The 26,406-nt window shown below is 50.6% G+C and overlaps 1 long non-coding RNA gene across 1 annotated transcript in view; it reads right to left on the bottom strand.

Moving 5' to 3' along the window:
• Window positions 1–5,208: 5,208 nt before the first annotated feature.
• The window catches only part of LOC105089362 (uncharacterized), a 73,713-nt gene continuing 52,515 nt past the window's right edge, over window positions 5,209–26,406 (bottom strand). Inside the window, exon 3 of the long non-coding RNA XR_010378026.1 lies at window positions 5,209–5,381. This is a non-coding gene — a long non-coding RNA (uncharacterized LOC105089362). The remainder of the gene's footprint in view (window positions 5,382–26,406) is intronic.

Below are 26,406 nucleotides of genomic sequence, written 5' to 3'. Positions count from 1 at the left end.
ATTTCAAGTCCTTGGAAGCTAATTTCAACTTCAGTTTGAGTTTAATAGTTTCCATAGGAGCCTCTGGACACTGAAACACCTTTGGGGCCCAATCAGATAAACCTCTGAAGAAAATTCAAGCATTTGGACAGCAGATCAGGTGTAATCAATAACCATGATTCTACCCACCAGGCACCACTCTCATTTCCTGGGAAGGACTCTGCCCTTGCTCCAACCACGGGACCTCTCTCTGAAGAGGCCATGTTTTCTATGACCCTGCTCCCCAACCTCTGTTGACTGGTCCAAACTGAGCCAATCGTGATACCTTCCTACCTCAGGCAGTTTTGACTGGCCCCACCCAGACCAATCAGAGACACTGTCTAGGACTTTTTGAATGGGAACTGAGGGAAGAGGCTAGTCCCTCTCTGGTGACACGATGTGCAAAATGATCCATTCAAGAATCAAGAGGTCGCAAATTCTCAGATACTTGACAGCTGAGACAACCTGCTGCTTTGTGTCCCTGAGAACTCGTGAGGCTGGTGGCAGAAGAGTGGGGTGGAGGGGTGGGGGGTGGTCTTCTGTGGCTGCACTGTTCCGCACTACAGCCTGCTTCTCCCGGGGATTTCTCCATGGAAACGCTGCCCTCACGGGGGCCAGGCTCCCTTTGACCCCACAATGCCCTCCAAAGGTTTTACTCCTCATCCTTTCTCTGGCCTGAGCCTTGCCCAGCTGGGCCTGCAATGGCGAACCCCAGAATTCCTGGCTGAGCCCGGAGCCCTTCTGCTGTCATCCGAAATTCACCCAGAGAGACCTCCCACCCACATCTGCCCCCTCCCCTCCAGGGGGCCGGGGGTGCACACGCACGGGGCACACAGCTGCGCTAGGCGCACATGCACAGGCACACACGCAGACGCACGCCCACTCACCCTCTCACAGCACGCTCCCATTAACAGATGCAGATTCACACTTCTCGGAGTGCTTTGCGCCCTTGAATCCCACCCTCTCGTTTCCACGCATGCGCACCCACAAACACTCGGCCGCATCCGCACATGGGCACAGGAGCATCCGCAAACGCCCATGACGTCCAACACACACACAATCACTCACTCACTCACAACACATCCCCACAATCCTCTTCTTTGGGACAAAGCAGACTTTCCCTGGGAAGCCCTTGTACCCCAGTGTGTGCAAAGAGAGCAGGAGGAAGTTAGCAAGCGGATGGCGGGCTGGGGCAGAGGAGGAACACGTGGCAGGAACGGAAATGGGCTTCAGTCCCAGGAGTCAATAAAAAGGTGGTTTTCTTAATATATTGTTTCATCATCATGCTGTGCTCACTTAACCTGATCGAGGGCAAGTTCACTGCCCTTGCCTGGACTGGGGTTGCCCATCTGCAAGATGAAGTTAAAGGAAGTATTCTGTCATCTCCCCTGTCCCCCTGCCCCCATGCCACTGGACGGAGAGTGTGTGATTTCATAGGTAACTCTTGGCAGGTGTGAGAAACTCGTCGCCTGTCAAAGCATTTCCAAATCCCATGACTGGATTCGCACAACCTAGATGGGAACCTGGGGGCTCAGGATAGGCTAAATCCCATCCCCAGTTAGTGGTGGGGCCAACAGGGAGCACCTGGGTGTCCCCAGGGTTCTGGGTTGCCAGAGTGGCACAGACACCTTCCCACCTCCTGTCCAGGGGCGGGGGGGGGGGATTCGCTCCCCCAGAGAAGTCACAAACCCTGGTACCTCCAGCTTCTCCCTTCTTTCTTTCACTCAACTACTAGTGAGTGAATGTTCAGTACCTACGACAGGCTAGGAGCTGCGCCGGCCGCGAGGGTAGAGACCATCGCTGCCCTGGCCAGCCTGCTTTCCAGAAGAGGAGCAGTGAACCCTGCGTGTGTGTGGTGGGACTGAAGGTGGAAGTTCAGGGACCCCTAGGGGCACATGGGCATGGGCCCTCAGGGTCCAGGAAGATTTCCCTGAAGAGGACTGACGCCTTCCTGGACTGGATTTGAAGGAATAAATGAAATGGCAGCGGAGGAGTGGGGGGTTCCTGTGCTGAGCCCCAAAGGTCAGGGAGCCAGGCCACTGGGAGAACTCACCCCCTCTCCCCTACTCCCCGCCACCAGTCGGCTCTGGGGACACAACCCTGCACAGCTAGTGCCTCCGAGGCCACCGACTCTCGTCAGAAGGTCCTCCTTTCAGTGTCACCCAAAGGCTGGCTGCTGCAGGGCTCTGGGGACCCCCCCAGCTTTCCCTCTGCATGGCCTGCCTCCCTCCGTCTCCAGGGAAGCAGGACTCATCCTAGGCCTGATTTATTAGCCGCGTCCTGGAAGCATCCTGGATGCTGTCACTGGTTTCATTTACTGACCTGCCTGAGGGCCGGGGAAGGAAATTCATTAGGCTGGGGGAGCTGGTGGCCTAGCCCATCTGTCTGGGCATCTGTGCCCCCCTCCTCTCTCCCTCCCTTCTCTCTCCTCCCCTCCCCCTCTTCTGTTCTCTCCACCTGCAAAGGGAGGAGTTCTGTGCCTGCCACCTCGCTCAGGGTCACCAAGGCAATGACAGCACTGGCAGACCTGGCCCCGGAGGGGAGGCAGAGCTCCTTAGGCATTGCAATCCCAGGCTCCCAGACGTGCTGCCCCGCCCGGGGAGACAGAGCCTCGTCCATCTGGGGCCGCGGAAACCTCTCTCCCGCTGCAGGTATACACCAGACCTGCCTTCTTTGTTTGTTGGTTTTTATTTTGTTTTGTTTTGTAAAAGGTGTCTTTCTGAGCAAGTCGTATGGAAATCAGATCTTCTGATGCTGTTATGTTTAAAGCTAAAGGCAAGAGGGGACTTCCAGAGCACTCTCATCCCAATGCAGGGCAAGCAAGAGGATCTGAAGGAGTACAGGGATCAGGGCCCTTTACTTTAATATGTATTAAATTCATTTTAAAAATATATCCATTTATAAGTAGCATATCTAATCTTTGATTACTTAAGATACAATTGCTTTGAGTAAAGCTTTTAAATATTTTTAAAAGCAGATCAATTTTTAAAATGCTAAATAAAGAACAGTTACAGATGTACAGATTTGGTAAAAACATTATAGAGTTCAGGACACATCGCTTTAAATGAACAAGGCAGTGAATGCATTGCCAAAGTTCAACTTTTCTTGACGTGAAGCCCACCTTGACGAGGCCCGCCCATCCCGCGGAGGGGAAATGCAACCCCACGTCACCTGGTCCGCCAGCACCTGCTCTCCTCGGCCCCCAGAAGGGAAAGCACTCAAACCAGAGGTTGCCCATGTGCCGTGGCCCTGGGGCTTTAAGCAAACATGGCCTCGGGTCTCAGGAAGTGTTTAGCCTCAGTGACTTGCTGGCAGTCACTGTCCCTGACATCTCGTACCATGGCAGCCAGTGGGGTGCAGGGAAGGGGACCCGCTCCCCTCCACATGGTTACCTCTTCTGGCCTGAGGAGACGTAAGGTGCTGAGACCCTTGGAGGCTTCAAGGAACAAATGAAGAGCAGAGTTTGCAGCTTCATTTGTGTTGGTGGTAGCCTGAAGTCTCTCTCTTTCTCACAAAACACACACACATACACAGCAATCACTGTGCACACTCACCACCATCTACACACACTCTCTCTGCCTCTCTTTCCCTCTCTCTCAACACACACACACACACAGAGCAATCACTGTCACCGCCATTTACACGCACACAGAGACACAGCCTACATCGTCACAGGCACCCATTTACATGCAGACAGACTGTCTCCTCAAACACAGAAATGTTGCTATGGATACACACACCCCCACAAACATCTGCATACATAAAAAAACATCAACACACCTTCATGTGTGCACATACACGTACACAGACTCATTTCACACACACATAGATACAACAACCATGCCCACAGTCGCCTATCTATATACACATGCACACGAGGACACAGCGCTAGCACAGAGATAAGCAAGCCCACAGACAAGTCTGCCTGGATATTCAAACACATGCAGATAGAGAAAGACAGGTGTCACATACACAAAGAAAGACACCTCTGCACAAAGACACACAACACACTCTCACACATGTACAGCCATAGATCTGCCATGACGCATACAACCAGTACACATGTAGGTGAACTCACACACACACACACACACACGAAAAGGATGTGAATATATACTCCCAGCTGTAGTACAGAACACCCCACCTTTGGCTTGGGAACGTCACATCAGACGTAACAGGATCTGTTGCCCACGTGTCCCCTCTCTGCCAGCTCCCCAGCTCACAGAGGATGCCCCAGAGCGGGGCCTGAGCTAGGGGTCTAGGTACCAGGAGGAAGGTATCCCTGGCCCTCTGTCAGCCTCCCCTGCCACAGAGGTACATAGGAGGGACCAAGATCACACCAGACCCTCACGCCACACAAGACTTTGGTACCTGATTTGTATTAGACATTCCATCTGGGGCTACAGCATGAAGCCAGATGACCCACTGACACTCAGTCACAAGGACAGGAGAGAAAAGGGGGACCAGAGACCATCTGGGGTAGTGGAGTCAAGCAGACCAGAGTTCAGATGCTTCCCCTGCCTCTCCAAAGCTGTGGGCCTTGAGCAGATCACTTCACCTCTCTGAGCCTCAGTCTCCTCATCTATAGAAATGGGTGTGATGACAATCCTAGCTCAAAGAATGGCATGAGGACTAAATCAGACGGTAGAAAGGCCAGACAGAGCACCCAGCACGGTTCCCAGCACATGGTAAGCAGACCATGCACCAGGGTTTCTCAGCCTTGGTGTTGCTGACATTCTGGGCCAGATAATTCTTGCTGTGCATGTGTGGTTGGGGGATGCCCAGTAGTACAGGGTGTGCAGCAGCACCCCTGGCCTCCACCCACTAGGTGCCAACAGCACCCCCTTCCAAGTTGTGACAACAAAACATGTCTCCAGACACTGCCACATGTCCCCTGGGGGCAAATCCCCCCCTGTTGAGGGTCACCGCTATAAATGTCGACTGTCCCTGTTATTTCTGTTGCTGTGGTTGTCATCATCATCATTAGGATGACGTTAGCTCCAAGACAGAACAGACAGGGGACCCAGCGCAGAACGAGAACACGCCCTTATTCCAACAGTCACTTTCCTCCTCTCTCTCCTCCTCCCCTCCCGTTTCTCTGCATTTGCTCCCAAAGCCACCTCACCTGGCCAGACCTGGCCTAGCTGAGAAGCTGAGGGGAACATGGTCAAGGCACCTGCAGGGGAGTGGGGAGTGGGGTTGGAATTGGTTCCCCCAAATAAGCAGGCTGGCCAGGAGCAACCACATACCTGGAAACCAGGCTTCCAGGGACGAAGTTCAGGATGCACCCAACTTCTGGGTGACCTTGGGTGGGGTGGGAGTGGGGAGCCAGGACCAGGGAAGCCAAGAGCGAGGAAAGCCACCTGGAAAAACAAAGGGGCAGGACAAATGGCTTCTTGGAAAGGAACCTTGTTATAGTGATTAAAATACAAAATATTCATAGATTTTGACTAAATAATTCTTTACGAGAATCTATCCAATATACCACCAGTTTATAAGATTTGTGAGTATCGTATCTTTATCGCAGCACTGTTTGTAGTGGCAAAGATCTGGAAACAGCATTTGTATGTCCATCAACTGAGGGCCAGTTGAGTAAATCACTGGTCAACCACCCAATGGAATATTAATGCAGTTTTAAAAAGAAATGAGCTATTTAGCCAATAATCTGAATTGATATCTAGGATACAGTTAAATGAGAAAAACAAGATATAGAACAATGCCAATAATGGGATCCCACTTTTTGGTAAAAAGCATCTAAAAAGCCCTATTTGTGTATGTGTTTGAGCATGAAGACCACTAACATCAGTTGCTGGGGAAGAAAGGAGGAATGAAATGAATGCAGAGAGGTTACTTTTTGCATAGATGTGTATATATAGATGCATGTGATCACTGGGCGTTCTCACTCGTAGTAATGAGAGAACCCTACTTTGTTCATTTCTGCCAAAAAATTTAATAAGGGATGTTGTTCAAGGAAAAGAACTCAGGACTGAACTAATCTCCGAATCTGCGGCTTTAGTGTATGGCGGGCAATTCATTCATTCATTCATTCACTCATTGATTCACTCAACAGATACTTCCTAAGAGAGCATTGCTGTAGGCACAGCCCAATGGCAGGAAACAAGATGCACCCCTGCCTCTTGGAGCTCACGCCCTGGGGGAGAAGCAGACAACAGAGGAACACCTGTGTATAAAGCGTTGTGAGGTCATGTTTGCGTGAAAAATAGAGCAGGGCAGGGACAGAGAGTGATGGGTGGTGGCCTGTCCTCTAGGTGGGATAGTCAGACAAGGTCCCTGGGCACAGACCTGAGGGGACTGAGGGAGCAAGAAGCCAGGGAGAGACCCGATCAAGAGTGTTCCTGCAGAGGATTCTGAAGGGTAAACCCCTGGCGACACATTTGTCATGTTCACACACAGGAGGTCAGCACAGGAGATGGTGCTTTGCACGCACAGGAAGGACGCTGAACTTGAATGCAGATGAGAAGGACACCTTTGGAAGGTTTTGGGAAAAGGAACACAATGGTCTTATTTCCCTCTGGCCGGGCTGGCTAAAGAGTCTCAAGTTTCTTCTAGAAAAGCAGGCTGCATTGTTTCTGGACTTCGTCAAGACTTCCATCAGCCCAGGCCCTGGTGGTCCTGGTGGGCTCAGGCAAGAACTGAAGGTACACAACGCCCCAGTCGTTCTTACAAACTAAAGCCACAAGGAGATACCCCTGGATGCAGAGCAGCGGGCACTCTCATCCGTCGCTGGAGGGAGAAGCCTCGCAGAATGATTCCTTTGGAAACAGTCCGGCTTTACCCAGTTCAGCTGAACACACACATACCTGGGAAGCCACAGCTGGAGTCCCGGCTGTGTACCCTCCAGACACTCCCGCACTCGCGTGCCTGGAGCGCACACTCATGGCAACACTATTCACGACTGCAGAAATCAGAACAGCCCAAACGTCCACAGAGAGTAGAACGCGTGAGGAAACAAGGCGATACTCCTCCCACAGAACACAGCCCAGCAGTGAGGACGGATGACCCGCTGCACACCCGGGCTTGGGGGACCCTAATGCGAGTGAAATCAGCAAGTCACAGAACGCGTCCAGTCCGATTTCATTTACACAAAGTCCCCAAGCAGCCAAAACTGCTTTTATATTGCATAGGAATCCATAAGTAGGTCATCAAATTATAAAGAAAAACAAGGGAAGGATTAACACGACATTCAAAATAAGGTGGCATAGACATTGTAATTTTTTTTTAAGTGAGTTGATACTTCATTGTATAACTCACTTAAAAAGAAGCCAAAATTAGAGGGGAGGATATAGCTCAGGGGTAGAGTGCATGCTGAGCACTGGGTTCAATCCTCAGTGCCTCCATTAAAAAAAAAAAAAAGTAAATAAATAAACCTAATTACCTCCCCCCACCAAAAGAAGCCAAAATTTATTAATATCTCCGACTTATTTTGTTGTTAAAGTAGAAGATGCCGATCAGATTATCAAGATACTAAATTAACCCCTCTCCTCCCTTTTCTGTGAGGCTGTAGGTTTCCAGCAAAAGAGCGCTCCACGGAGGCTGTGTTGTTTCAGCCTTGAAATAAGCTACATAATTATGCCCATTTCAGAGGGAAGCAGAGTGAGGCTCAAAGAGGTACGGCCACCTACCCAGGGTGACCTGGGATTCAAATCCAGGTCAGTGTGACTCCAAAGCCAGAAAGGACTCAAAGCATTGGAAGAACTGAAAATAGGCCAGGGTAGCTGGTGTACAGTGTGTGAGGGCCCGAGGCTGCAGGGATTTGTAGGTCGCAGAGAGAAACGTGGGTTTTATTAATGGTGCCTTGGGGAGCCACCGATGGGTTTTAAGGGCAGAACAGTGACAAGGCCAGATCTGCATTTTATAAAAATTCCTCCAGCCGCTGTGTCAAGAATAGACTGGGAAGGAGCCAGAGTGATTGTGGAGACAATCCCTGCCACAGCGTCGAGTGCAGACAGAGGGGAGCTAGCACGTTCTTGAGACTTTTCAGGGAGGGTCACCCAACTTGACGATGGATTGAATTGGGGGCTTGAGGAGAAAGGAGAGGTCAAGGGTCATCCAGGTTTCTGACTTCAACAACTGAGTAGAAAGTAGTGATCTTTGAAATAATTGAAGAAAAAGCAATTGGAGGAAGGGGAAGCCCTTTGATTAAATAGGCCTTCTGGTTTCTGTCCTGGTCCCCACGCTGGAGCAAAGGGACAAGCATGAGCTGCAGTAAGAGTTGCCCCTGCCCCCAGCAGAGGCTGTGCTCCCGCCCTGCCCATGCACCCCGACTCCCTTTCTCTGCTGCTCAGTCCTTTTCCAGGGGCTCCCTCTGCCTTTCATGCAAACCGACACCCCCGTGGGCCCAGGCCTGTCTGAAGCCTTGGGGGAGCCCAGGCTCGGCTGCCAAGCTGCGACCCCCACTGCCATGTATTCGGTGTTATTTGCTCCTCTTGCCTTGGGTGAAGTCCTCTGGTTCTCTGCCTTTTGCAAGGTTGGAGAGAGTCCTCAAAAATCTGGCCTAGGAGCTACCAAAAACTGCTTTCAGGGTCTCCTAGAAGTTGGGGAGTAGCATGAAAAGCAACTGAACATATTTCTTCTTCCCCTGTGCCTCTGATTCATTTAATAATTTGCTTTTCCTGGAGATGGTAGAACAGAGTGCTTTAGCCAATGGCCTTTGGAGTCACACAGTTTTAGGATGCAGCCAGCTCTTGCTGCAGCCATAGCTGTGTTATCTTGGGTGTGGGAGCACAGGGCCTGGCACATAGTAGGGCCTTTTACTTATTGGAAGATGGTAGTAATTTAAGGAAGGGGAGAATGAACGAGAGAATTATGGCTGAAAGAGCCCTTGGAGACCTTCGTGCCATTATAGAGGTGGGGTAAACTGAGGCCCGGGGAGATTCCATTGGATGTAGAACTGGGGAGTAAATGCCACCCCTTGACCCCCAGTCCTGTTCTCCCTCCAGACCTCCTCTGGGAGAGCTGGGGACACTGGCGGAGGCAGCAGAAATTACACAACATGTGCTTCCAGTTGACTGTGAGGCTAGTCTAGAGCAGAGGCACACAGGTGCCATGGGCTGGGTGGGTTTGCCTGTTTGCACAGGGTAGGCAGCACGATGATCTGAAAAATATCTGAACACGTTGCTACAATTTACAAATCAGGAGGTTTCAGATAAAAATCCAAATTACTGAATTTTGGGGGAAAAAAATCAGAAGATGTGATCACCCTGGACCTGTATTCGTTCATGGCAATAACTGTCTGGACCTGGTGCTGCTCCCTTTGGCTGGCTCTGCGCTCTCTACTTCGCCACGGTCTCCACCCTTCTCTATTGTCTCCTGGATACTACAGGCCAGTGTTGCCTACAGTCGACCATCATGCTTGACCTACTGCATTTTGAACATGTGGCCCACTTCCCTCATTTGTCTGACCTGCCCTGTCATGTAGTCATGCATTTATGATTCTGGGCCCAGAGCATCTCCTTAAAAAAATATTTTTAGGAGATAGAGCTATATACACATTCTAACCCATGTGTACCATATTACCTTCTGTTGTGTAATCCTGAGTCATTTCTCCCAAACTCGTGGCAAATGAAATCTTCCTCCTAACGTCTATTTGGAAATGGAAAATCCTGCCTGCAGTCTCATGGGACCCTTTCTCTAGACTCCCCACTTTTCCTCTTAGTTTGGATTTTACCAAGGGTTACGGTCTTCACTTTTCCACATTTTTTTCCTTCCCCACCTCCTAGCCCCCTTGCCTGCCCATGACGTGCTGCTCCTCCTCTACTCCGTGCAGAAGCCCAGCTCTGTGCTCTGCCCCCTGCAACTCAGAGGGGCTTGCTCTTCCTTTCTGCATCGGGGGAACAGACAGCATCACCAAGTGCACTATTTACCTGGGAGGTGGGGCAGGGGTGAGGTCAGACTTCTTGAATTTCTTGGAGCAGGAAAAACAATCATCACCTCCCCGCCCCCATGGGTTGCTCTGGACAGTGGGGTAAGAAATCTTTACCTGCCTCGTCTCCACTTTCGGAGATGAATGAATGAAATGTCCTGACTGTTCAGAGCCTCTGTTCAGGCCTGCAACACTTTCAAATGAGCTGTAGCCTCCCAGCCAGCCTCCCTACCTCCACCTCTTCCCCTCCTGCCCCTTTTTCACCCTGCTTCAAGCATGACCAGGTCTCTACACTGCTTAAATGCCATCCAGAGCTCCCCATCACCTCCAGAACAAAGCCTAAGGCCTTAGCCACCCGGGTGGGGCCGCCAAACTTCCCAGCCTCATCTCTCGCCTTCCCCGTGAGCAGTGGGCACTCGGGCCAGAAAGCCGCAAGCTCTCACCTGGTCCTCTGTTTTGCCAGTGCTTCTTCCTCTACCAGGACAATCTCCCGTCCAGCCTTTAGGAATCCGCTTAAATACTCCTCCTTCCTGACTCTTTGCCCCACCAAAGTGGTTAGATTGTCTTGCTCCTACTCTGTGCTCATGCCTCTGTGCTGTGGCCTGCATGGTTAGACTGTGTTTATAGATGTCTCCCAGATTCTGAGGCTCTCAGACAAGGACCCTCTGGTTTGTGTCCTCAGAACCTGGCATGGGGCCTGGCAGGAGAAACGGCTAATAAAGACTGAGGAGTTGAAAAATGCAGTACTGAATTTCAGCCAAGGCGTAGTAAGGTGTTTGCCGTTGGAAGAAGCTGTCCTTGGGTCCCTTGAAAATGTGTCTCCTGCTTCATACAAACAAAATCTCTCTCCTTCGAGGAGATGACCATGGGCCCTCCACACTTGCGAGCCACAAGGCCCTTCTTCTTCCTCATTCCTCTCACAGGAGTAAGTCCTTTGGTTAAACACACTAGACCACAAGGTGCCCTGAGTTAACAACTGACCGTTTTATGGGTCTAGATCTTATGACTCCAAATGGACAGTAAGTTCCTCAAGGGCAGATCTGTGATACTTATCTGTCTATCTATCCATTCATCTATCCACCTATTCATCTGACCATCCATCCATCCATCCTTCCATCCATCTATCCATCTGACCATCCATCCATCCATCCAAACAACCATCTATCTGACCACTTGTCTATCCATCTATTCATCCAACTATCCATCTGTCCATCCAGCCATCCATACATACATACATCCACCCAGCCGATCAAGCATCAATCCTGTACCGCACACTCCAGTGGGTACTGGGGAAACATGGAAAGCAAAATCAGATGAGCTCTCTGCCCTCATTGCTGCTAACAGTGTAGTGTGGTAAAGGAGACATGCAAACAGATACTTCCAAATAAATGTAAAATATCAACTGTGACAAGTACTTTCGAAGGAGAAATCAGCATGCTGTGAAGTTCTGTAACAGGGTGCCTGGTCCTGGTGCGGGGGGCAGGAAAAGCTCTGGGTGGCAGCAGCAGTGAGAACACAGGAGAGCGTAGTACAGAAGAGCAGGTGCTGCGGAGCTGGGAGGCCAGGTCCAGGAGCCCTCTCTTTGTGTACGAGTAACACAAGACAGGGGCCTGTGTGCAGGCAGCATTGCGCCACCAAGCTGGCGTTCTCAATGCTTCTTTGTTCATTCATTTAGACGAATGTGCCCAATAATATATATGCATTTTTCCTGTGATGTCACTTTCTCTTACATAATGCAAAGTGTATATTTATACACCGTGGACGTCTATATATAAATACACAGACACACGCACATATGCACAAGCACACGTGCACAGAGCTTCTCCCTTCTCCCTGATGCTCAGTCTGCAAAAGGTAGTCCACTGAAATGCAGTCAGCATCATCGTCATCTTCAGAGTTATGTAACAATCACACCTTATACTTCTACAAAATAGTATATATTTGATACTCATACCAAAACCAGACTCAACGGACGTAGAAAACAAAGTATGGTTACCAAAGGGGAAAGGGCAGGGAGGGATAAATCAGAGGTTGGGGACTAACAGACACACATTACTATATATAAAACAGATAAACAACAAGGACCTACTGTAGAGCACAGGGAACTATATTTGGTTTCTTGTAATAACATAATAGAAAAGAATCTGAAAAGAAAAAAATATATATGTATGCATATGTATAGCTGAATCACTTTGCTGTACACCTGAAACTAACATTGTAAATCAACTACACTTGAATAACTTTTTTTAATATTATATGTTTGATATTTATGTAACTCCTTAGGGAGTACTGCTTTACCAGGAAAATCATACACATCGTCTCTACTGCTCACAACAGCCCCACTGGATAGGTTTTGTTTCCCCATTTCACAGATGTGGGGACTGAGGCTCAGAGACATGAAGTTACTTGCCTAGTGTCACAGAGACAGAAGTGTAAGGAGGCAGCCCTGGAGTCCAGGTTCGCATGATGCCACCTCTCTGCTGCCTCCTTTCTAGAATTTCCAGACCCAGAGGAACCTGAGAGAGTGGTCAGAGAGCTGGCTGAGTTCGGAGCTGCCTGTGGCTGCTGAAGAGTTTATCTCTATTTAAAGAAAGAGCCATGCAGGGAATGGGGAACATGACCATGGCTGCAAAGACCAGCTGGGCCCTGGGGGACTCAATGGAGCCACCCAGCCATCAACAGACCCTGCACAATAGATCCGCTGACCCCGTGGTCAGAGGTGAGCCCCAGAGGTCACTGGACCCTGGCCAAGGAGCAGGAGCACAGACCTACGGGGACCACACAGGGAGGGGAGCGAGGCTCTGAGCTCAGACGGACAACCTCAAGGCCCACTGGGAATCTGTCTCAGGCCTTTGGAGTCAGACTTAGATTCGTATGCACGCAGCTTGGGTTACGTGCCTGCTATTTGCTAGGTACTTTCACACGCGTCTTTTCAGCAATCCTCAGTCACCCTTCAAGAACAGTACTATTCATATCCCCATTTAGAGAGAAGGAGAGGCCCAGAGAGGTTAAGTGTCCGACCCAAGCTCACACAGCTACTTCGTAGAATTCTACTCAGTACAGCGTAGCATCCATCCGTTCATACGGTAAATGTTTCTGACGTGTCTGAATGGCCCAGGCTCTGTTCTAAGCACTTGGAATTCATAGATAAACAAAACTGACAGTCCCCTCCGCATGGAGCTGACGTTTAAGGCCACAGTGCCAGAATCAGTGCAGTTATAACCAAAACTAAGCCCCAGTCCTTGCCTTCAGGGTGATACAGTCTAGTGGAGGAGACGCATAGACAGCAAATTTAAAAGCACCATGGAAAGTTCAGGGTACTTTGATTAACAAAGGGCTGTGAGAACAAAGGGTGGGCATCAGGAAGGCTTCCTGGAGGTGGTGTTTCTTGAAATGAGCCCTGCAGGATTAGTCAGGGTCAGTAAAGTCATTCCAGGTAGAATTCACAGCAAAGAATGGAGCCTAAACATGATCTCTTTTGGCTGCTGCACCCTGAGACCTTGAAGAAGCTGCCCAGACCTGACTTGTTCTCCCGAGTACAGCTTGAGCAAAGACCCAGAGGCAGGAAGCAGGCCTTCTGTTCAAGGAATTCTGCTTCTGGCTACAAAGGTCAGGGATCAACGTGGCTAAAGAGGAGAATGGGCTCAGATGGCCTCAGGCTTTCAGTTTTAAGCAGGAAAGTGGCCCAATGACAAGTGATTTCGAAGATCCCTCCGGGGTTGAGTAGAGGCTGAAGTAGAGGGGGGGAGGGAGGGGGCGGGGAGGGAGCTGCAGGGGCATCCGGGCAACTACAGCACAGCGGGACTGGGAGGGGGGCTACTCCAAGCCCAGTGCTCTGAAAATTGTTTTGTAATTTATTTTGGGGGGGGCAAATTTATCCCTGCATATTAAAATACAGAAAGAAGAAAAAGAGAGAGAGAGAGAGAAAGAAAGGGGGGGGGGTGAGGGAGGAAGGAAGGAAGGAAGGAAAGGAAAGGAAGGAAGAAAGGAAAGGAAGGGAAGGAAGGAAGGGAAGGAAAGGAAGGAAGAAAGGAAAGGAAGGGAAGGAAGGAAGGAATAAAGAAAGGAAGGAAGGAAGAAAGAAAGGAAGGAAGGAAGGAAGAAAGGAAGGAAGGAAGGAAGAAAGGAAGGAAGAAAGAAAGAGAGAGAGAGGAAGGGAGGAAGGAAGAAAGAAAGAAAGAGAGAGAGAGGAAGGGAGGAAGGAAGAAAGAAGGAAAAGAAAGAAAAAGAAAGAGAAGGAAGGAAGGAAGAAATGAACGAATCAGGGAGGGAGGAAGGAGAAAGGAAGGAAGAAAGAAAACAGAAGGTGGGGAGAAACATATCTAACAGCAAAGTCAAGCTGCTCATGCCCTGCATTTCACTTTGGTCTCTTCTCCTTGTTTTGCCTTCTGTGTTTATCAAATGCAAATGTGTCTCTAAACAACATAGTGCGGATTTTCTTGTTTTCAAGCTTGATTAAAAACGCATCTTAGATCCTCTGCCGCTTGCATTTTAAGTTCAGTATCCTGTGTCTCCCACTGATCCATGTTGATGCACGTGGGTGTAGTTTTTATTTTTAACTGAAGTATAGTCGATGTGCACTAATATTATACGTTACAGGGGTACAATTTAGTGACTCACAATTTTTAGAGGTTATACTACATTTATAGTTATTATAAAACATTGGCACAGGGAGGGTATCTCTGTGGTAGAATGCATGCTTAACATGCACAAGGTCCTGGGTTCAATCCCCAGTGTCTCCATTAAAAAAAAAATTTTTTTTAAACAGTGGCTATATTCTCCATATTGTATAATATATCCTTGTGGCTTATTTTATACCTAGTAGTTTGTGCCTCCCACTCTCTCATCCCTATATTGCCCCCCACCCCCGCCCCTGGTAACCACTAGTTTATTCTCTGTATCTGTGAGTCTGCTTCTTTTTTGTTATATTCACTAGTTTGTTGTATTTTTTAGATTCCACATATAAGTAATATCATACAGTATTTGTCTTTCTCTGTCTTTTTTCACTTAGCGTAATACCCTCCAAGTCCATCCATGTTGCTATAAATGGCATTATTTCATTCTTTTTTATGGCTGAGTAGTATTCTATGTATATATATACCACAGCCCGTTTATTCATTCATCTGTCGATGGACACTTACGCTGCTTCCATACCAAGGCTACTGTAAATTGTGCTGCTACGAACATTGGGATGCATGTATCTTTTCGAATTATTTTTTTTCCTTCGGATGTATATCCAGGAGTGGAATTGCTGGGTCCTGTAGTAGTTCCATTTGTAATACTTTGAGAAGCCTCCATCCTGTTGTCCACAGTGGCTGCACCAATTTACATTCCCATCAGCAATATGCAAGGGTTCCCTTTTCTCCACATCCCTGCCAACATTTGTTATTTGTGTTCCTTTCGATGATAGCCAGTGTGACTGATGTGAGGTGATACCTCATTGCGGCTTTGATTTGCATCTCCCTGGTGATTGGCGATGCCGAGCATCTTTTCATGTGCCTGTCGGCTATCTGCATTTCCTCTTTGGAAAAAATGTCTATGGAGTTGTTCTGCCCATTTCTTAATCAGATTGTTTTCGGGTTTTTTTTTTTTTTTTTTGATGCTGAGTGGTATGAGCTGTTTATATATAATGAATATTAACCCTAATCAGTCATATCTTTTGCAAATATTTTTTCCTAGTATGCAGCTGTGGTTTATTCGCTCTCACAAGTATCTGGTGTCTTCCATTGTGATATATAACATAGTTCATCTACCCATTCTCCTGTCGGCAGTCCTTGGGCGGCATCCAGGAGTTCGCTGTCTCAAACAGTACTGGGACCACCATTCGTGTGCACCACTCGGGGGCACATGTGCATGAGCCTCTCAGGGAAACCTCGGGGTGGAATGGCTAGGCTGGAGGGCCCGGCAGCCCCTACACGGGCTTTGGTGCCAGCACCCTGGGAGCCCGGGCCCAGGCCAGCCCCCCAGTCATCTCCCAGGACTCAGCAGGCACCCCAGATGCCCCTCATCTGCCAGCAAGACCAGCAGCCCTCCAGCTGGCTACTAATTAGGTCACGAGAGAGCATCGCTCTCGCACTCTGAGTTTGCTCCATTTCCTTCAGCACTTGGGCCTGGGGAGGCTCTGTTCACAAGCCACTGGGCCCCAGGGAGGCGGTAATAATAGCAGCTGTCGAGCTGACTGCATGCCAGGCACTGTTCAGATCCCCTTATGTGTATATTAACTCAGTCTGGAGAACAGCACGAGGCACGTAAGGCTTTATTCCCATTTTACAGATCAGAAACCAAAGCACAGAAAGTGGAGGCTCTTGCCCAGAGGAACACGTGCTAATAAGTGATAAGATAAGGCTTCAAAGCCTGGCAGCCTGGCCCCGACTCTCCCTACCACTCTGCTAGCCTATCTCCCAAAAGATGGAGAGACCCAACCTTGCCCATTTGTGAGTCCATCAGCATTCTTTTACTCGCAAAAAAAAAAAAAAAAAAGGAAGAGAAAGAAAAAAAGAAACAGAATTCAAATGAATGAACATAAGCAAAAAGGGAGACTTAGTGGATGACAAAAATAAATCCAGAAAAGACAGGTAGGAAGCAGACACCAGGGCCCACTGGGGGCAGGGAGGCAAACACGCGCAGAAACCTCTCCATCCCCGCCTTGACATCTCTGAATGCGCTGCCTCTGTGAGGGGGCAGGAACGCGGCTGCCTACAGCTTTCCCTTTGCTTCTAACACATCCACCCACTCCTGCTAAAAAACGAAACCTAAACAAATAGATAAACCAAACAGGGAAGGATGCTCATTAGCTCCACCTGGGCCTCCGTCCTTTCCTGGAGCGACACTAGTAACCCGGGGAGGCTGGGTGCTGGCGTTGGTGCAGAGAGGATCACGGCGTCCAGCCCACAACCACAGGAAGGGGCCCGAGTGCGGGTGGGGCAACTGGGCCACAATGCTAGTGTCACGGACTACCAGTGCCCTGTCCATGCCCAGCGATGGAAGAAGCCTTGGGGGTCCCGGCCATCCCTCTGGACATTCATCACCGCACGGCCAGCTCTTCCTTCTTGAGCAAGGCCTGGGTCTTTACACAGGATTCAACTAGACTGAAAATTCCCCTTTTAATAGCTTTCTATTCGGCATTCAGGGAAAAGAGCTTTCATCCTGGTATTTTTAACCAACAAAAGCCTTCTTTCATACACCTCACCCATGCAGGGCCCTGGGACCAGCAGAAGCGTGGACATTATCCAGGGCTCAGGGGAGCCGCAGAACCTCAGGAGTGGGGTGGGGGTCCCCTCCTGGCCTGCTGCTTACAAGCGCTGCAATCTGGGGTGCCACTCACCCCAGCCATGCTGGGGAGGCAAGTATACGGCCTCATCCTCAGGAGAGTCGCCTCAGGGCACAGGGAATGGAAGCAGAAAGCCGGGCAGGGGATGCATGAGTTGACATGAGAAAATCCTGTGTGGGCTGGCCTGGCCCCTCACTGCCCATCTGAGGGCACCCAACCCGCAGCCAGCCCTGCGCTCTGGCCACCCCTGTGGACCCCGGCAAAGATCTGAGGTGTCCTCAGTGAAACCAGGTCAGAAAGCATTCGAGAAGCAATTCGGGGAGTCCGGCAGACGCAAATCTGGACAGCAGAACAAAGCAGACCTGTCGGCCGAGGAAATTCAATCCACTTACACCCAGGAGCTCCCTTGTGCTGGAGAAGGAAGGGCGCTTTCATGGGCCCGGCCCTGGCTGCTAGCAAAATGGGTCCTGCAGGTACCCTGCCCTCTCTCCAAGCGCCTGCCCCTGGGACCTGCCAGCCCCAAGCCTGGGGATGGATGTGGGGGAAGGACCCCCTCCTTGGGCCACAGAGGAGACGGGAGGGGAAGAGGGGCATAGGAAAAGCCCCGGGCAGTGAGTGACTTCAAGGTTAAGGTTCTGGAGATAAAAAAAGACAATGTGTGTTTGTCATGGAAATTGGCTCATGGACAGATTAAATTTTGGAGCGACTGGGGCAGATACGCAGAGAAGCATGTTTCCTTAATGAGCCGTCTTTATTTAACTGCTTAATCATTTACTGGGCAAGAAAATCTGGAGGTGACTTCAAAAGTCACGAGGATGAAGACAGTGACTAATTGTACACTGTCAAGCGGCTTGAGGGCCCAGCTCCCGTGACATCGCCTTGTCATCCCGACAGGGTGAGGATGGGCTGCCCTGACCCCCAGGGTAACCCACACGTGGCCCGGCTGTTAGGCTGGGGAACAACTGTCTTGGCCATTTCAGTTTCCTGACAGGGACGTGATGGAGAGGGGCGGAGCTGATGTGGGTGGGGCTTCCTCCTCTGGCCCTGACCCTACCTCCCGCCAGCCTCCTGTGTTCCTTCACTTCTCACCCAGCCATCCGTTCATGCATTCATTCAACAAAGTGGTTTCAAGCAACCAATATATGTCATGAAGCACGGTGTTGAAAAAGTCCATTGTAGGGGTTGCTTTCTTGAAGCTTCTTACAGCCCGGCGGCGGAGGCAGACTTGGATCCAGTAAGCCCAGAATTATATCGTTACACACCGCCATCAGGGCACTGAAGAAAGAGTGAAGAAAACTGGGTCCAGAGGGAAGAGGGAGGGATGAATGGGTGGAGCTCTGGCATTTTTAGGGCGGGGAAACTATTCTGTCTGACACCGTCTTGGTGGATACAGGCATGATGAGTTTGTCAAAACCCAGAGTGTACAACACAGAGGGAACCCTAATGGAATCTATGGACTTTAGTTAATAATAATGTACCAGCATTGGTTCAGCAATTATAAGGGCACTGTCCACTAATGCAAGATGTTAGTAACAGGGAAAGCTGGGGGCGGGGGGGGGGGGGAGGCGAGCACGTGGGAACTCCCGGTACTTCCTGGGCAATTTTTTCCATAAACCTGAAACTGCTCAGAAAAATAAAATCTATTTTTAAATAAGTGAAGACGACTATGAAAGACTATAATAGGGGGCTTTATCTACATTTGGGCATCAGCAGAGATGCTGCTTGAAACCATAATCTGGTTGATGGTCATTTGGCCATGGTTGCGTATCTGCCTGCAGGGATGGGAGGGAACCACTGTTTTCAGTGAGTGCCTGCCTTGTGCAGCTCACGGCCAGGCACTGCCCACCTGTTCTGTTTGCTGTGGGAGTAGGGGGAAGGGGGTGCATTCTCCTAGGAGATGTACCAGGACCAAGATGGAAAGAGGCAAGAAGAAGGGAATGTGCATACCTCAAAACAATAGAGCCAGCATAATGTTATAATTTTATATTTGGGGGGAAAGTCTAATACAAATTGTGGGAAAGCTGGACCAAGTATTCTTGGTTGGTGGATGTGCATGAACTATTTATCATCGGGCCATGGAGACTTTGAGGAAGAAGGCAGAGATTTTTGCATTGAGCACAAGAGGACACAGACTAGGGAAGGGTGAGAAACGCTGTGCTGTCACAGGCGACCCCACCACCAACCTGCGAGCAAGATGACATGGCTCCCACTTTCCAGAAGAGGAAACTGGGGCTCAATCAGTTTAAGTCGCGTGCCTGTGTCACACAACTGAAGAGTTGCAGGGGTAGAATTTGAACCCCAACAAGTCCCATGAATTCAGCAGTCATTATTGCAAGTGCAGGGAGCTCCAGAGGACACCAGTAACAGTCCTTGGGAGACTAGAAGTCACAGCCCAGAGTCAGCAGGTCAGCAAGTCACCCTGTGCCTGCATGGCACACATGGGACGGCAGCAGTGGGAACCCCATGGGGTACGTTCCAGGGGAGAAAGGGACCTGGGATCTTGATGCTGTTCAGAAGCCGGAGGCGTCAGCCCAGGAAGCCGGGTAATTGATCTGGATGTCACTCATGTGGGACACTGTCAACCAAGCCCGGGCTGAGCTGAGGTGCAGGCTGTTCTAGGTGTTAAAAAGTTTTATAGAGCTAAGAAGGGAGGCAGGGCTTAATCAATTTCAGTTAACCCTTCAGGAATTTCAGGTTATCTGTTTTTTCGTTTTTTCTTTAAAGGAGCTAATTAAAGCATTCGGTAGGTGATTCCAAATGCATGTTTCCCTCTTCCTCCTAAAAGCAGGAGCAAGAGGACTTCCAAAGGGCTAAGCGTCATTTGCCATGTGAGGACATGAAAACAAGAAACATCTGCGACCATCACAGGGCAGCACGACCTCCTCAGTGCTGTCCTGCTGGACTCCGCCACGGGGGACATGTCCCCTGCCTGCCCTGTCCAATGTGGTAGCCACAGGCCACATGTGGCTGTCAAGCACTTGAAATGTGGCTGCCACACCAGAGAAACTGCATGCATCATTGTAATTTAAATAAATTAGGCTAATTAAATAGCCACATGTGCAGAATGGCTCCGTCTTCAGACAGGGCAGACCTAGACATCTCCCTTCTAAGGGCTGAAACTTCTCTCCCTTTTAGTCCAAATTCTTATTCTTACCAAAGTAGCCATGATAGCACTTCAGCTCCCCAGCACGGTCCCCTGTCACCAAGCCTTTCACACCTGCCGAATTGGCAGAAACCATGGGAGGGATGGGCTGGGGGAGGCCTCAGAGGAGGACTCCTATGGCCCAGAGAGGGAAGGTAACTTTCCCAAGGTCTCCCAGCCACTCAGGGGCCAAATGGGATGGGATCTGAGGCCTCCGTTCTCAGAAGGTGGTCCTGCTGGGAACTTTGAGCTGTAACATATAAGCATGCACCATCAACAAACAAACATATATATCAAGGCCCAGCCATACAGCAGACCCTGTGCCAGCCTTGGGGACACAGTATTAAACACAGCAAATGGGACCCCTTCCTGCTCCCTCCACAGGTCCCAGCCTAGCAAGCGCATCCCAGGCACCCAGCTGCCCGAGCTGGAAGGCTGGTGCTTGGAAGTCAAGGGCACAAGTCAAAAGAACTCAATTCCCTAGCATCTGATTCTCATAAGGCACTCTGCACTAGAAAAAAGAAAGAAGCAAGGAAAAGATTTCCACTGACAAATACGCTTGGGAGTCAGTGAAAACTATTTCTCTTCCAGGAGACCGACAACTGCTCAGCAGCATTTTAAGGAAGGGGAGAGGGAGGATGCAGTCGGGGGAGTGCACAGAGGCCTGGGTTTGAGGTTAGCCAGCCTCACTTCTAAATCCTTGCTCTGTCCCAAATGGGTGACATTTGGCAGAAGCCTTTCTGAGCCTCAGTTTGTGCATCTGTAAAATGGGAATGATGGGAACATTGCATCTTCTTTATGGCAGGGCATGGGGTCTGTGCCCAGCCTGGGGTGATGCTCCATGATCGATGGTTTCCTTTTCCTTCACCTGGTAGAAATGTGAAGGGCAGGGAGGGGAGGTTGATCGGGGATTTATCTGGCTGGCCAGCCTGGGCAGACTTTGATCATGAGAGAAGGAAAGAAGGGCCTGTAATTGATTGTCACCAGGTTCCCTTCAGAGAATGCAACACTCTAGATGGTGGAATGGAAGGAAACAGATCCCCTCTGCCCTGAGCCTCCCGGCTCCTCATTTGCCCCAGGTTCTGGCCCTTTAGGCTGCCTATCCCTGCTTGGGGTTCCTCTGTGCAAGCACGAGTCAGCTTCAAGGGGGGATCCAAGCCAGCCCTCAGAAAGGCCAGGCCGGCCTGCGCACATGGCCACTCCTCGGGAGCCCACCATGGCCCAAGCCAAGGCCTGCAGGAGAATGTGGGCGACCTCCTAGGGCCACAACAGAGACGGCTCCTTAGAAGCAGCACTGACACAGTTCTCTGTGTTCTTTCTGGTGGAGGCAAAATCAAAATGCAACATCCGCCTCCCCGAGGCCACATCTTTGGATGGCAAATCAAAGACATGGGCTGAGTCCTGGCTCTGTGACCTTCCTGAAATGGACAAGTCGCCTCTTTTCCAGTCCCACATCCTAGCTAGGAGCCTTTAGGAAAGTAAATTCAGCTGTCCAAGCCTCAGTTTCCTCTTCAGAAAAATGGGGATGAAAATATGTGCCTCTTACACTCGGGTAGTACAGGCTTACAGCACGTATTCCCTAGACCAGTGGTTCTCAAAGTGGGGTCCTTGGACCTGGAGCATCAGCCACACCTGGGAACTTGCTAGAAATGCAAATTCTTGGGTTCTACCCCAGACCTATTGCATCATAACTCGAAATCGGGTCTAGCAATCTGTGAGTTTTAACAAGATCTCCAGGGGTTTCTGAAGCTTGCTCACGTTTTCAAGGCCCTGCGCTAAGTGGTAGCTGTCTGGGGGGGCCTCTGATGTTCTCAGAATCCCCTCTAGCTCCTGGTCTGACCGTAGCTGTCCAAGGCTAGGGCATGGGGATCAGACAGAGCTGGGAGAGGTCCTGGTGCCTGCACTTCTAGCCTGTGGCTTTAGGCAAGCTGGTGGCTCTCTCTGAGCCTCAGTTTCCTCATCTTTGAAATGGGAGTGACGTCTGTCTGGCAGTTTGCCACAAGGTGCTGGATGTAATTATCTCAGTGCCGGGAACACAGGAAGAGCTCAGGAACGGGTAGTTACTATTGTTGTTGTTGGTTTTCTTCTTAAACAATCAGATTCCAGGGATTTTTGTTCTTAAAAAGGGTCAAGTTTCCCTGGCATGAATCCCCGCCCACCCTGCCATCATTCCCCAAATAACGTTCCCATAAGGACTGGTGAGTAAATTGCCAAAGGGCCCTCTGCTACCCATCAGAAGAACCCTTTCCGCGTCTGAATGAGGCCGAGGATTTCAATTACCCAGGATTACAAAGGAGGACCTCGGATACACCATATGGCCTGGGCCTGGCCGCCCCGACGTTCTGCATGATTGGAGGCTCTTGTGTGAGATATTAACATAATATCCCTTCCAAAAGCGATTACAGAGTTGCAGGCAGCAGAATGTCATTTGGTGGCCGCAGTCCGCTCTCATCAGCAGCAATGACTAAACAAGCTAATCAAATCAGCACAAATTTGCACACGGGCCTGGCAGCTGGGCCTGAAATCACTGTGGTAAAGGCATAATCCTACCGTCGGCTGACTTAACTAATGGGCTCCCGGTGGGCAGCCGGGTCCCGGTGGCCTGCCTGGCAGTCTGTAGGGTGAGGGCGGTTGCACCCACAGACAGCCAGGGCCAGGGTCCCGGAAGGGACGGAGGCCAGGTTAGCAAACAGCAAACAGAGGGAGAGGAGCACGAAGGGCTGGAACCTTTCATCAGCGTCTCCAGCCTCACCATGTACCTGTGTGTGTGTGGAGAGGGAGGGACAGAGAGACACTGGCTGCCACATGCACCGAGAATATGGGCTCCAGAGGCTGCCTTGGTTCCCGTTTTAGTTCTGTCATTTGCTGTGTGCCCCTGCTTACCATCTCTGAGCTCAGTGTCATTCATAAAATGGGGATACCCAGTGAGTGTTCACTAAAAGCAATTGTTGTTTTGTTGTTGTTATTATTATTATATTGTTCAACAAACTTCACGTGGGCCTTCTAAATGCCAGGCCCTAGACTCTGGGAATGCCAAGTTAAGGATACCACTGCCCTTCCTTCAAGGGGTGCAAAATGTAACAGGGGCAATGGCTGAGTAACTAGACAGTGACAGTGTCCCATGACGAGTGCTGTGACAGAAAGAGCATGTGGCTGAGAGCACAGAGCAGGGGCACCCAGCCTCGGGGACCCGAGAAATTATCCGAGAGGAGATGGTACTCCAGCTAAGCTGGGGAAGGTGGGCTGGGGTTACGCAGGAGAATGACAACAGAGGCACGGCCCGGAAGTCAGAGACATGGCCGCCTGGCCAGGCATCAGGGGTCTCCCGAGGGGCAGACAGACACCTGCTGCCCAGATCAGCCCGGCGGGGAAATCTGCCCAGAGGCAGGGGGCTTCTCAAGTCTGAGACAAGATCAGAAGGTACAGCCACGTCCAAGGAGGCTGGGATAACCGGACACACACTGTGGGAGAACTCCATCCACTACATCTTGGTCCCCAGGCTTATAAACAATAGAGGAAGCCAAGGGAGGCTGTCAGATAGCCACAGGAGAGAAAAGTGGTCGGAAGTTGCCTGCTCGCCCCGCCTTGCTGCGTGCCTCTGGCCAAAACCCTTCCCAGGTTCCATCAATAGCGCTGGAGGGTCGCTGGCTCAGTGCCTCCCGCCTTCTGTCACCTCCCTTCTGCTTCAAAAGTTGCCACACCCACGAAAGCCTGTGTGATTACTGACTTAATATTTGTCCCTAAAACAGAGGCACTCCCTTTTGAAAACATAATTGCTAATTTAAACAAAAACTTTCTAACACTACCATAACCGAAAAGCCAGTACCACTGGCCACTGATAGAAGAGAGGCCATAAACAAAACAAGATGACACATGGCTCATTAGATGCTGTCACTTCGTGAAGACTCCGGGCCTCAGGTCTGGGGTGAGGGGCTGGGAGGAGATTAGCAGGTGTTCTGCGAGGTGTTTAAGACAGCCCAGCACCAAGGTGAGACTTTACCAAGCTGAGGCTCTCTCCCGACATAATCACAAGGGTTGAAGGAGCCTGGAAGAGGGGATCCATGCCTCGTTGGTTAATTCAATGTCACTGAGTACCAGGTATGTGTCATTCAGTACCTGTTCCACCAGGGAGGTGGCGCACACTTGGTACTAAATGATCCCATTTACCTGCCCTGTTCTTTGGGAAACGCTGGCCCCAATAATCTCAGAAGCTGTTTCCAGCTATAAAACACTTCAGTGCTGTAGCTGTCTCGACTCCACAGGAGGTACAGGTGACCAGGCAGGAAGCACCGGGCCACACCCCCATCCTCCCTACTCCCACCCAGTGACGCAGACCTGGACAAGCCCCCTGAAAGGGGCCGTGCCCAGCCGGTGGCCCCGGTGCGATTCAGCGGTGGGCAGGAACCACCCCGCCCTCTGAGGATGGCAGTGCCCAGGATGCCCTCCTCGGGGTCTTGTTCAGAGACCTCTCAGGGAGGATCATCCGTGCCCCCTCCCGTGGGCCCACCTCAGACACCCGTTTCCATGACCTCCCTTCGTCTACAGGCCCAGCCTCACCCCTACATTCAACTCCAGCCCACTGACTTCACCCCTAAGCCCAGAACAGAGGCAGAGCCCACAGCAGCCGAAGGCAGCCCTGACCTGCCCATGCAGCATCCCTGACCTGCCTCCCTCCTGACTTCCCCCTGACTCCCCAGCTACTCCCCTCTCCCACAAGACCTGGTTTCAAGTTCTCACCCTGCCACCTGCCTGCTGGGGTCTTGGATGGCACACTTCACCCCTCTGAATATCAGCTGCCTCATCAGTAGTCAGAGTTATAACTAACCTCATGAGGTTATTTCAAGAGTCAAGTGAAATAAGGTTAACAAACACACCAAAATGCTGCTCAGCAGACTGAACAAATAAATGAGTGAGTGAATGAATAAATGAATGACACCAGCAGGCCTGTGGTTGATAAGAGAACCAGACGTCAAGTCCAGGGACCTGAGTTTTAGTCCCAGGCCAGAGCTCGCTGACTGCAGAACCTTGGGCAAGTCGCTTTGCCTCACTGGGTCTCAATTTCTCCATCTGTCAAGCAGAGAGCCTGAACTGGGATTTCTGCAGGCACTGTTTTCAGCTTTAACTGGTAAGCTAAGACTCAGCGTATGAGACCAGGAAGCAAGTCCTTGGTTTACCTGAAACACAGTCTACACCTGTCATCTCTCCAGCACAGGGTAGTATAGCCAGGAGGGTGGTTAGCTGAGTGGGCAGGAAAAAGCAATCCCTTTTTTGCAGCAGAGTCGGCACAGAGTTGAACAGTGCCACTTCCTAGCTGTGTGATGACCTTAAGGAAGTCACATGAGCCGTGAGCCTCACGTCAGTAATGTGGGGCTCACTTTACCGTTCTCTGTGCATGTGATGAGACTCAAACAAGAGCACGGATTCTCATCGCTTGCTGGTTCCTGCTACGTAAATGTCACAAACTCAAGACATGGTATTTTTTTTACATTTTTCAGGATTATTAATCCTGTTCCAACAGCCTTCATGTTGAATGCAAGGGTCTAAGAGTAAAGGCAGGAAGTTAAGTCACAGGAGTTTCAGGGTGCTCGGTCCTTCAGGTCCCCCCACCAACACTTGGGGCATCCCAACCTGGAGGGGCCCGGACGGGTGGCAGGGGGGCCTCTGCTGAGAGAGGATGCCAGGCCTCAGGGATGGACGGTGGTCCTGTCTGCCTCTGGCCCCTTGGCACAGCTGAGCGCACACTGCCCTGGGCCTCTGGAGGTTGGTATAGAGACCAGATCCCCGCCTCCCACCCCACGTACATCCCTAACTCCTCCGAAGCCCATGCCGCAACTTTAAGGAACAGAAATGAAGACTGCTGAGCACGTATGTGTGTGTGTGTGTGTGAGCGCACAGCAGAGCGGTTTCTAGGGCCAGACAGGAAACAGGACCCCGTGTCTAAATTCTGGTGCCACCACCCACCAGCGCTGTGACCTGTGCATACACGTCCACCCTCTGGGCCTCAGTTTCCTCCTCTGTACAGTGAGGACGGTGTAGGGAGGGAGACATGACATCATGCAGGGAACCAGTTAGCCCTGATCTGGTTCACAGTCC

Source organism: Camelus dromedarius, chromosome 27 (assembly GCF_036321535.1).
Source record: "Camelus dromedarius isolate mCamDro1 chromosome 27, mCamDro1.pat, whole genome shotgun sequence".
Lineage (NCBI taxonomy): Eukaryota > Metazoa > Chordata > Mammalia > Artiodactyla > Camelidae > Camelus > Camelus dromedarius.
Note: the sequence above shows the minus strand (reverse complement) of the source record. Positions and strands in the feature narration are given on the sequence as shown.